Source organism: Balaenoptera ricei, chromosome 7 (genome assembly GCF_028023285.1).
Source record: "Balaenoptera ricei isolate mBalRic1 chromosome 7, mBalRic1.hap2, whole genome shotgun sequence".
Classification (NCBI taxonomy): Eukaryota; Metazoa; Chordata; class Mammalia; order Artiodactyla; family Balaenopteridae; genus Balaenoptera; species Balaenoptera ricei.
Window position 1 is genome coordinate 40,383,867 of NC_082645.1, and position 12,303 is coordinate 40,396,169.

The window sequence follows — 12,303 nt, forward strand, 5'->3', positions numbered from 1 at the left end:
AAATGAAAAATAGGAGTAATCACACAACTAGGGCACCTGCCGGCCACTGGTGGGGTACTCTGATGCCCAAGGAGATGGGAGGAACTCCAAAGTGAACCGGTAGGATATAGGGGGACTGAGGAGGGAGGAGAAGTGGAGGCCAGCCAGGATTGGCGCCCCTGAGGCCGGGGAGATCAGGAGAGGCAGGTGGGAGGGGCCCTCCGGGAGGAGCGGGAGAGGAGAGGAGGGCATTTGCTCTGCCCACTCGGGCCCCGGAGAGACTGCTGAGCTCCCAGGCGGATCCCCTGCTCCAAAGCCCCCTCCAGACCATGTGGGTCCCTGGGGGCATAGGAGGGAGGCTGGGGAGATCAGGAGAGGCAGGTGGGAGGGGCCCTCCAGGACCAGAGGAGCAGGAGAGGAGACGAGGGCATTTGCCCCGCCCACTCAAGCCCAGGAAGCCTGCTGGGCTCCAAGGTGAGGTCCCCTGCCCTCTGAGAGCAGGGGTGGGGGCACGCCTGGGCCCCTCTGTTCCTTGAGCCTAAGCCCCATCCCTCCAAAGCCCCCAGGGCCTTTTCCAGCCCTGTGGGTCCTGAGCATAGGTCCCACGCACCACCCAAACCTCACCCTTGCTTAGGCCCTGCTCTCCACAGCCGAGGCCTTTTACCACCCCCCCCCCCCTTTTTTTTCTTTTTCCTCCTCCTCTTTTTTACTCTTGTGGTACTGATGTACATTCTGGTGGTTGATTCATCTATAGTTTTATTTTTATATTCTTTTTAAAAGAATTTATCTGTTAGTTTCCTAGTCTAATTTTATTTTTTACATTGTTACTGTTCACTCTTTTTTTTCTTGCCACCCCACAAGGCTTGCAGGATCTTGGTTCACGAGCCGGGGGTAGGACTGAAGCTCCTGTGGTGGGAGCTCCGAGTCCAAACTGGACTAACAGAGAACCTCAGACCCCAAGGAATATTCATCAGAGTGAGGTCTCACAGTGGTCCTTATCTCAGCACCAAGTCCCAGCTCTACCCAATAGCCTACAAACTCCAGTGTTAGAAGCCTCAGGCCAAACAACCAGTAAGACAGGAACACAATCCCACTCATAAAAAAAAAAAAAAAAAAAAAAAAGAGATGGCAAAAAAAAATTTCACTGGGACCTCCCTGGTAGCGCAGTGCTTAAGAAATCAGCTTGCCAATGAAGGGGACACGGGTTTGATCCCTGGTCTGGGATGATCCCACATGCTGCGGAGCAACTAAGCCCGTGCGCCACAACTACTGAGCCTGTGCTCTAGAGCCCACGAGCCACAACTACTGAGCCCACGTGCCTAGAACCCATGCTCTAACAAGAGAAGCCACTGCAATGGGAAGCCCGTGCACCACAGTGAAGAGTAGCCCCTGCTCACCCCAACTAGAGAAAGCCACGTGCAGCAACAAAGACCCAACACAGCCAAAAATAAATTAATAAACAAATTAATTAATTTTAAAAGATAAAATTAAAAAAATTAAAATTAAAAAAAAAATTTCACTGATGAAGGGGCAAGGCAAAAACCTACAAGACCAAATAAATGAAGAGGAAATAGGCAGTCTTCCTGAAAAAGAATTCAGTGTAATGATAGTAAAGATGATTGAGACTCTCGGAAATAGAATGGAGGCACGGATTAAGAAGATACAAGAAATGTTTAACAAAGATCTAGAAGAACTAAAGAACAAACAAACAGAGATGAACAACACAATAACTGAAATGAAAAATACACTAAATGGAATCAATAACAGAATAACTGAGGCAGAAGAACGAAAAAGTGAACTGGAAGACAAAATGGTGCAAATAACTGCCAAGAAGCAGAATAAAGAAAAAAGAATGAAAACAATTGAAGACAATCTCAGAGACCTCTGGGACAACACTAAATGCACCAACATTCAAATTATAGGAGTCCCAGAAGAAGAGAAAAAGAAAGGGTCCGAGAAAATATTTGAAGAGATTATAGTCAAAAACTTCCCTAACATGGGAAAGGAAATAGTCACCCAAGTCCAGGAGGCACAGAGAGTCCCACACAGGATAAACCCTGGGAAAAACACACCAAGACACATATTAATCAAACTAACAAAGATTAAATTCAAAGAAAAAATATTAAAAGCAGCAAGGGAAAAACAAAAAATAATGTACAAAAGGATCCCCATAAGGTTATCAGCTGACTTTTCAGCAGAAACTCTGCAGGCCAGAAGGGAGTGCAGGTTATATTTAAAGTGATGAAAGAGAAAAACCTACAACCAAGATTACTCTACCCAGCAAGAATCTCATTCAGATTCGATGGAGAAGTCAAAAGCTTTTCAGACAAGCAAAAGCTAAAAGAATTCAGCACCACCAAACCAGCTTTACAACAAATGCTAAGGAAACTTCTCCAGGCAGGAAACACAAGAGAAGAAAAAGACCCACAAAAACAAACCCAAAACAATTAAGAAAATGGTAACAGGAATGTACATATCGATAATAACCTTGAATGTAAATGGATTAAATGCCCCAACCAAAAGACACAGAGTGGTTGAATGGATACAAAAATGAGACCCATATATATGCTGTCTACAGGAGACCCACTTCAGACCTAGGGACACATACAGACTGAAAGTGAAGCGATGGAAAAAGATATTCCATGCAAATGGAAATCAAAAGAAAGCTGGAGTAGCAATACTCGTATCAGATAAAATAGACTTTAAAATAAAGACGGTTACAAGAGATAAGGAGGGACCCTACATAATGATCAAAGGATCAATCCGAGAAGAAGATATAACAATTATAAATGTTTATGCACCCAACATTGGAGCACCTCAATACATAAGGCAAATGCTAATGACCATGAAAGGGGAAATCGACAGTAACACAATAATAGTAGGGGACTTTATAACCCCACTTACACCAAAGGACAGATCATCCAAACAGAAAATAAATAAGGAAACACAAGCTTTAAATGACACAAAAGACCAGATAGATTTAATTGATATTTATAGAACATTCCACCCAAAAGTGGCAGAATACAATTTCTCCTCAAGCGCACACAGAACATTCTCCAGTATAGATCACATCTTGGGTCACAAATCAAGCCTCGGAAAATTTAAGAAAATTGAAATCCTATCAAGCATCTTTTCTGACCACACGCTATGAAACTGGAAATCAATTACAGGAAAAAAACTGTAAAAAACAAAACACTTGGAGGCTGAACAGTGTGCTACTAAATAACCAAGAGATCACTGAAGAAATCAAAGAAGAAATAAAAAATACATAGAAACAAATGACAACGAAAACACGGCGACCCAAAACCTACGGGATGTAGCAAAAGCAGTTCTAAGAGGGAAGTTTAAGCAATTCAGTCTCATCTCAAGAAACAAGAAAAATCTCAAATAAATAATCTAACCCTACACTTAAAACAACAAGAGAAAGAAGAACAAAGAAAACCCAAAGTCAGTAGAAGGAAAGAAATCATAAAGATCAGAGCAGAAATAAATAGAAGCGATAAAAGCAATAGCAAAGATCAATAAAACTAAAAGCTGGTTCTTTGAGAAGATAAACAAAATTGATAAACCATTAGCCAGACTCATCAAGAAAAAAAGGGAGAGGATGCAAATCAATAAAACTAGCAATGAAAAAGGAGAAATCACAACTGACACTGCAGAAATACAAAGGATTATAAGAGACTACTACAAACAACCATATGCCAATAAAATGGCCAACCACGAAGAAATGGACAAATTCTCAGAAAGGTACAATTTTCCAAGACTGAACCAGGAAGAATTAGAAAATATAAACAGATCAATCACAAGCACTGAAAATGAAACTGTGATTAAAAATCTTCTAACAAACAAAAGTCCAGGACCAGATGGCTTCACAGGTGAATTCTATCAAACATTTAGAGAAGAGCTAACACTGATCCTTCTCAAACTCTTCCAAAAAATTGCAGAGGGAGAAACACTACCAAATTCATTCTACGAAGCCACCATCACCCTGATATCAAAACCAGAAGAAACACAAAAGAAGAAAATTATAGACCAATATCACTGATGAATGTAGATGCAAAAATTCTGAACAAAATACTAGCAAACATGGGCTTCCCTGGTGGCGCAGTGGTTGGGAATCTGCCTGCCAGTGCAGGGGACACGGGTTCGAGCCCTGGTCTGGGAGGATCCCACATGCTGCAGAGCGGGTGGGCCCGTGAGCCGCAACTGCTGAGCCTGCGCACCTGGAGCCTGTGCTCAACATCAGGAGAGGCCGCGATAGTGAGAGGCCCCCGCACCGCGATGAAGAGTGGTCCCCACTTGCCGCAGCTGGAGAAAGCCCTCGCACAGAAACGAAGACCCAACACAGCTATAAATAAATAAGTAAAATTAAAAAAAAAAAATTTAAAAGAATCAGAGCCTCTGTCCAAAGTGACCCTGAATGATTAAAAAAAAAAAAAATACTAGCAAACAGAATCCAACAGCACATTAAAAAGATCATGCACCATGATCAAGTGGGATTTATCCCAGGAATGCAAGGATTCTTCAATATATGCAAATCAATCAATTTGATACACATTAACAAATTAAAGAATAAAATTTATGATAAAAACTCTCCAGAAAATGGGCATAGAGGGAATCTACCAATGGCATTCTTCACAGAATTAGAACAAAAAATTTTACAATTCGTATGGAAACATAAAAGGCCCTGAATAGCCAAAGCCATCTTGAGAAAGAAAAATGGAGTTAGAGGAATCAGGCTCCCCGACTTCAAACTATACCACAAAGCTACAGTAATCAAGACAGTATTGTACTGGCACAAAAACAGAAATACAGGTCAATGGTACAGAATAGAATGCCCAGAGATAAACCCCCACACACATGGGCACCTAATTTATGACAAAGGAGGCAAGAACATACAATGGAGAAAAGACAGCCTCTTCAATAAGTGGTGCTGGAAAAACTGGACAGGTACGTGTAAAAGAATGAAATTACAACACTACCTAACACCATACACAAAAATAAACTCCAAATGATTACAGACTTAACTGTAAGACCAGACACTATAAAACTCTTAGAGGAAAACATAGGAAAAACACTCTTTGACATAAACCACAGCAAGATCTTTTCTGACCCACCTCCTAGAGTAATGGAAATAAAAACAAAAATAAACTAATAGGACTTAATTCAACTTAAAAGCTTTTGCACAGCAAAGGAAACCATAAACGAGACAAAAAGATAACCCTCAGAATGGGAGAAAATATTTGCAAATGAAACAACAGACAAAGGATTAATCTCCAAAATATACAAACAGCCCATGGAGCTCAGTACCAAAAAACAATCAAGTTAAAAAATGGGTGGAAGACCTAAATAGATATTTCACCAATGAAGACATACAGATGTCCAAGAGGCACATGAAAAGATGCTTAACATCACTAATCATTAGAGAAATGCAAATCAAAACTACAATGAGGTATCACCTCACGCCGGTCAGAATGGCGATTATCAAAAAGTCTAGAAACAGTAAATGCTGGAAAAGGTGTGGTGAAAAGGGAACCCTCCTGCACTGTTGGTAGGAATGTAAGTTGACACAACCAGTATGGAAAACAGTATGGAGGTTCCTTAAAATACTAAAAATAGAACTACCATATGACCCAGCAATCCCACTACTGAGCATATACCCTGAGAAAACCATTAACTCAAAAAGAGACATGTACCACAATGTTCACTGCAGCATTATTTACAATAGCCAGAGCATGGAACCAACCTAAATGTCCATCGACAGATGAGTGGATAAAGAAGATGTGGCACATATATACAATGGAATATTACTCAGCCATAGAAAGAAATGAAATTGAGTTATTTGTAGTGAGGAGGATGGACCTAGAGTCCGTCATATAAAGTGAAGTAAGTCAGAAAGAGAACAACAAACACCATATGCTAACACATATATATGAAATCTAAAAAAAAAAAAATGGTACTGATGAACCTAGTTGCAGGGCAGGAATAAAGAGGTAGACATAGAGAATGGACTTGAGGACACGGGGTGGGAGGGGGAAGCTGGGGTGAAGTGAGAGTAGCATCGACATATATATACTACCGAATGTAAAATAGTTGGCTGGTTGGAAGCAGCAGCATGGCACAGGGAGATCGGCTTGGTGGTTTGCGATGACCTAGAGGGGTGGGATAGGGAGGATGGGAGGGAGGCTCAAGAAGGAGGGGAAATGCGGACATGTGTATGCATATGGCTGATTCGCTTTGTTGTGCAACAGAAACTAACACAGTATTGTGAGGCAATTATACTCTAATAAAGATCTATTTTAAAAAAACAAAAAATACCCCCAAAACAGAAAAACAAAACAAAACAAATAAAAACAGGAGTAATTTGAGAAGCAGGCCAGGAGTTCTAATAGTATATCACATCTTTTTTACTTTATTGCCACAGTCTAATTTGCTTGGAGGAACTTGTATTAACTGTTATAAACAAAACTTCCAAAACAAAATCCATAAAGCTTTCCATAGTATCAATTATAATATTAGTTCTATCTCCATAGTAGATTCCTTGACCAACTCTCAGGTTTTTCCCAGTATGCTAAAATGATTTTTGCCACCTGGAGACATAATTGTCTTGAATCAATGTAGAGCTTTGGGCTTATTTGCATAAAAGTACACTGTGTGTTGATCTACATTTGATTCTAAGGGAACTATAAATAGAGAGCAATCTAAAAGCCAAGCGCTCATCCATTTGAGATTAACTGCCTCTTCCAGGTCACTAATTCATACCCCAGTGTCCCAGGCAAGTTAATTTATTTCCCACGAGTGACCGCTTGACTCTGCAAAGGTATTTTAATGCACACAGCTTAATACAAGACAAATCTTATTACTATAACTTATTTACACTGCAATAAACATAGTTTCCCCTTCTCTTTCCCAGCTTGTTTACTCAGTGTCAGAACTAAGTCTTCCTTTTGACCCTACTGGTGATTTAACTCAGTTTGAACTTTTCCAAATCCAGTAATTTACAGTTAAGATTGTGTGACATTAGAGATGGAATTCATATTATTTAAAATAAATGTAAATGAAGTCTCATGCTCTGTAAGCAAATTACAAGTGGATCTCAATCCTTCTGTTATTAAACAGGACTGTGGAGAATAAAATTCTTCCAAAAAATATTGTTGATTTGAATGTTAAGGATCTATTTTGGTCAGTTTTAAAATGAATAAGAGAAATAAGTAGCAATCAATGAAGAGTACTATTAACATTCTAAGGTAAAAAACTGAAATTAAAATATGATGACCAGTCATGGAGGTTTAAACCTGAAAGTGCTAATTTTTCAGGGTGCTCAAAGCCTGTACCCTTTTCAACTTTAGTAGGTATTTGTATGTTTAAAAAATTTAGTTTGTAATTCTATTAAAGTCCCTCTACCATCTCACCATTAAAAATAACTATTGTTTGATAGCAATGTCATTCACATAGAGTAAAAATAGAGGATACTCAGATAAATGTGAATTTCAGAAAAAAAAGCAAGTAACTTTTTACTATAAATATGTACCATGCAATATTGGGGAGGTGGGCAGTATATTCATTAAATACACTTCCAACTGCACAGAAATTGTAAAACAGATTGAGTTAATCTGAAACTAATTGGAGTGTCTCTCGATACAAGGTTTGTCAGTGAAAATGGACACAAAGTTCCAGTTTGACCCCATCAAATCTGGACTACTGTTCTGAGCCATCATTAAATTAGTCAGCATCTATTTTACAACATCTATTACAGAACATCTGTGTGCAACGCACTGTGCGGAAGCATTCTTCCAGTAACAAAACTGGACCTTTGGCAGGCACTTTTTCATGAAGTTTGTGACAAGGATGGCATTTTACTATTCAAAAACTATTGAAAATTCAATTTACAGCAGAATGGCCTAGACTATGAGTACAAAACAGTGTTTAAAAAGCTTAATACCTATTTTTGTAACATTAAATTGCTATTCATTTTAAATATAGGAATATTGCTCCTTTAGACTAGAATGTGTAAGAAGTTGTAACTTAAATATAATCTTACACAAAACGAAATTAGCGATTAGAGCCTCTATTTTTACATAGGACAATAAGATCAAAGCAGAATATAGCATTGCAACTTTATCTGTTTAGTCTGTTTTAAGGAAGCATATTTAATGACTATGGCATTTCATGTAAATATACTGTAGTAAAATTGTAAATATGACAGAAATGACACATTTCATGAAATAATCAAATATGATGAAACAACTGTTAGATCAATTAATAATTAGAGAAAATCTACAAGGATGACTCAGTGTTAGGAACTCCTAAAAGAGAATGATTAACTATCCAAGGATTAAGATGTTCTTGGAAAACTCTCTAAGCTCTTTGCAAAATTGATCATGTTATAAAAAATATAAAGTGTCTAATACAATAGTATAAGAAAGGTGAAATGGTTGAAAACGTGATTGTTTGTTTAATCTAGAAATTAATGTACAGTTGAAATTATACCTAAATATTTAAAAAGAAAACCCGTAATTTTGTTTCAAAATTTCTCAGGGTTAACTATAAATTTTAATTCCTTTCTTTAGAAGTGGATTCAATTTTCAGGGTCTTTTTATGGTACCACTTTGAATAGGTTTTACCAGTACCTTATGAGTGGATTTGGTTGTATTTTAAAAACCTTTTTATTTAAGTATAATATGCATACAAAAAAGTGCACGTAACTGTACAGCTCAAGTTTGTACAATTAAATTACCCATGCAGTCAGCACCCAAATTAAAAACACAAAGAATATTACCAACCCCCACAGATGTCCCCTTTTTCTTCCTTCCTGTCTCTACCCTTCCCCTCACCCTGACTTCTAGCAGCAGTTTTGCTTTTGTACTTCACATTAGTGGGATTATACAGTATATACTCTTTGGTGTCTGGCTTCTTTCACACATTATTAGTGTCATCACTTTGTTGCAAGTAGTCATAAAACATTCATTTTCATTATTGTATAGCATTTCACTATGTGAATATGCCACAATTAATATATCCATTCCAGTGCTGTTGGGCATTTGAGCAGTATCCTATGTATAGTGCTGGTATAGACTTTAATGAGTGCATGACTTTGGGGGAACAGACGTGTGCATTTCTGTTGGATCTATATCTCAGAGTGGAATCGCTAGGTCCTAGGTGTAGGGTATGTTGAGCTTTAGAACTACCAAACAGTTTTTTCAAGTGTTCATACTATTACATTTTCCATCAATAATACTTGTAGTTGCTCTACATCTCTGCCACTTGGTATCTTCCTTTTCATTTTAGCCATTCTGGGGACATGTAGTGGTGTGGTATTGTGGGTTTAATTTGCATTTCTGATGATTAATGAAGCAGAGCACCTTTTCATGTTTACTGGTCATTAGGATAGCTTTTTTTGTGAACGTTTAAGTCTTTTATTTTTCTGTTGGTTTTTTGCTGACTGATTTTAGGAGTTCTTTATATATATTTTGGAAACAAGTCCTTTGTTAGATATAAATCTGGATTGTTGGATATATATATATCTTCAATTCTGTTGGTTGCCTTCTTCATGATGTCTTTTGATGAATTAAAAAGTTCTTAATTCTAATATTCTATAATCAATTTTCTCCCCTTGTATGGTTAGTGTTGTGTCCTGTTTTAAAAAAAATCCTTGCCTACTCCAAGGTGACATAGATCTTTTTTCCCCCTAAAAGTTTCATTTAATCTTGCAGATTTGCAACACATTTGGAAGTAATTTTTGTGTATGGTGTAACGTAAAAGCAAAAATACATTCTTTTCCTATGTGACTATCCAATTGACCCAGTAATATTAATTGAAAAGATCACTCTTTTCTTACTGCACTGCAGTGTCACCTTTGTCATAAATCAAGTGACCACTCGTGCAGGTCTGTTTCTTGGACTTCTTTTTCTCTTCATTGGTCAGTTTGTCTATCCTTGTGTCAATATCACTTTGTCTTAATGACGATAGCTTTATAGTAGCAAGATGGTTTTAAGTGATTATAACTTCCAATAATATGATTGGAAGGCAAATGCTCAAAGCCTGAATTTGAATCTTCTGGATAATGAAGTTATAGCTTACATATATCCTGTTGACACAAAGAAGGGAGGGCAAAGAAAACTTACGAAACAGTTGAAAACATCCTGGGCAGTAAAGAGATGAGAATTAAGATTATTACTGGGTGTACTGCAATGCTTATTAGGGAACTGGATGCCTACTTTCCAGGTACAGGAGGAACAAAGACAATAAAAAATACAAAAGAATTATGTACAAGTAGCAAGTGCAAAACGGTGTGGTGTAAACCAAGTGCTACACAAATGAAAGGAAAAGAAAGATCAGTGAGGGATGGAGTAGTTAGGAAAGGCTTCATAGAGAAAGAACCCTTGAATTTATTTGAGCCTGATTAGGTCACTCTTAATGCAGAACATTAGAGATTTCATTTTTGTTTCCTGTATCTCCTTAGTGCATTAAATCAGTTATCACATCCTGCCCTTATTTCTTTAGATGCCTCTTTAATCTCTGAGTTTCAAAACCAACTAATGGTTTTAATCCTGACTGTACATCTGAATCATCTGGGAAACTTTTAAAAAATAATGATGCCCAAGGCTCTTCACACTAATAAAACAATCTGTGAGTGTGGAGGCCAAATTATCAATGTGTTTCAATGCACTCCCACTTGATTCAAATGTACAGCTGAAGTTGAGGACTGCTGAGTTAGAAGGTACATTCAATCAGTGGTTTTCAACTGGTGATATGATACTGTCAGAACACATACAGGACACTTGGTTAAATTTTTTCAGATAAACATTTGGCTTCCCAGGGGAAATCTGGCAATTTTTTGAGATATTTTTTGTCATGACCAGGGGTTGCTGCATCTAGAGGATGGAGGCCAAGGATGCTGCTCAACATCCTATAACGTACATGACATCCTCCAGAACAAAGAATTATCTGGTTCAAAATGTCAATAGCACTGAGGTAGATAAATTCTGCTTTGGAGCAACAAGAGAACCAGTCATAAGAAGAAGAAATAGAGTTGGAACTGAAAGCAGAATTTTGTTCAAATGTAAGGATTATACTGATGTTATGAGTGACAGAAGCCCAAGAAAGAAATGAGTTTTATTTACTTATTTATGAGGGCAATTTCTTCCTTTCTTTCCTTCTTTATGGCTGTGCTGGGTCTTCGTTGCTGTGCACGGGCTTTCTCTAGTTTCAGTGAGTGGGGGCTACTCTTCATCACGGTGTGCGGGCTTCTCACTGCGGTGGCTTCTCTTGTTGTGGAGCAGGGGCTCTAGGCGTGCGGCTTTAGTAATTGCGGTGCGTGGGCTCAGTAGTTGCGGTGCACGGGCTCAGTAGCTGTGGTGCACAGGCTTAGTTGATCCGCGGCATGTGGGACCTTCCTGGACCAGGGATCGAACCCGTGTCCCCTGCGTTGGCAGACAAATTCTTAACCACTGCGCCACCAGGGAAGTCGAAGAAATGAGTTTTAATCTTGAAGTCAGAGAATTACTGTGTGAAGTGTAGGATCTATAACTGAATTTTTAGATACATTTCAGTAAAATGTCAAAGAAATTCAGAGCATGTAGAGTTCAATAGAATGAACTCTGAAGTTTATTTATGAAATGTGGTAGCACTATTAGTTAATCTGAAACTTAAATTCTGCAACTCTTTAATATTTTTAATCACTTTATAAACTTCCTGATAATGACTATGCACTGGGTCTTAACACTAGCTGTGTGACCTGATGCATGTTCCTGTTTCCCATTTTGTCTATTGTAAAAAAGAGGGAGGTGGGTCAGATGATCTGAAAGACCCCTTCTAGCATTTATCTTCTATACAATAATTCCTAAGTTCTTGTCAAAATACAAATTTTACAACAAAAAGGTGTTTTTCAGTGATAGGTCTAAAATCAATTTCAATGGCTCAGGCTTACTTTAAAAGGTAGCAAATTTATGTTTAAGATAATTTTACCAATTCTTTCTTAATGGGGTCCTAATCAAATGAATATGATGAAACTGATAACTGCAATGTTTTCTTACTGCAGTACATAATAGTTAACTATTTTCTACTACTATTAGTAAGAATCCCTTGGATTATATATCCCAAACCTAAATCTGGCCATTCCTATTTTTCAAGGAAAAAAAAATTTAACTGGCAGTTACTGCGTCTCATACTTTTTGTTTCTGCAAATCCTGTTAGAAAGCGAGATGATAAAAGAAGTCCCAACATTGTGTATCCTACCCCTCACATAATAGAGTATGTAACCATAGCCACCTATAAGGAGGAAGTATCCTTTTCAACCCGTAGATGGCACTTCAGAATTGTTAA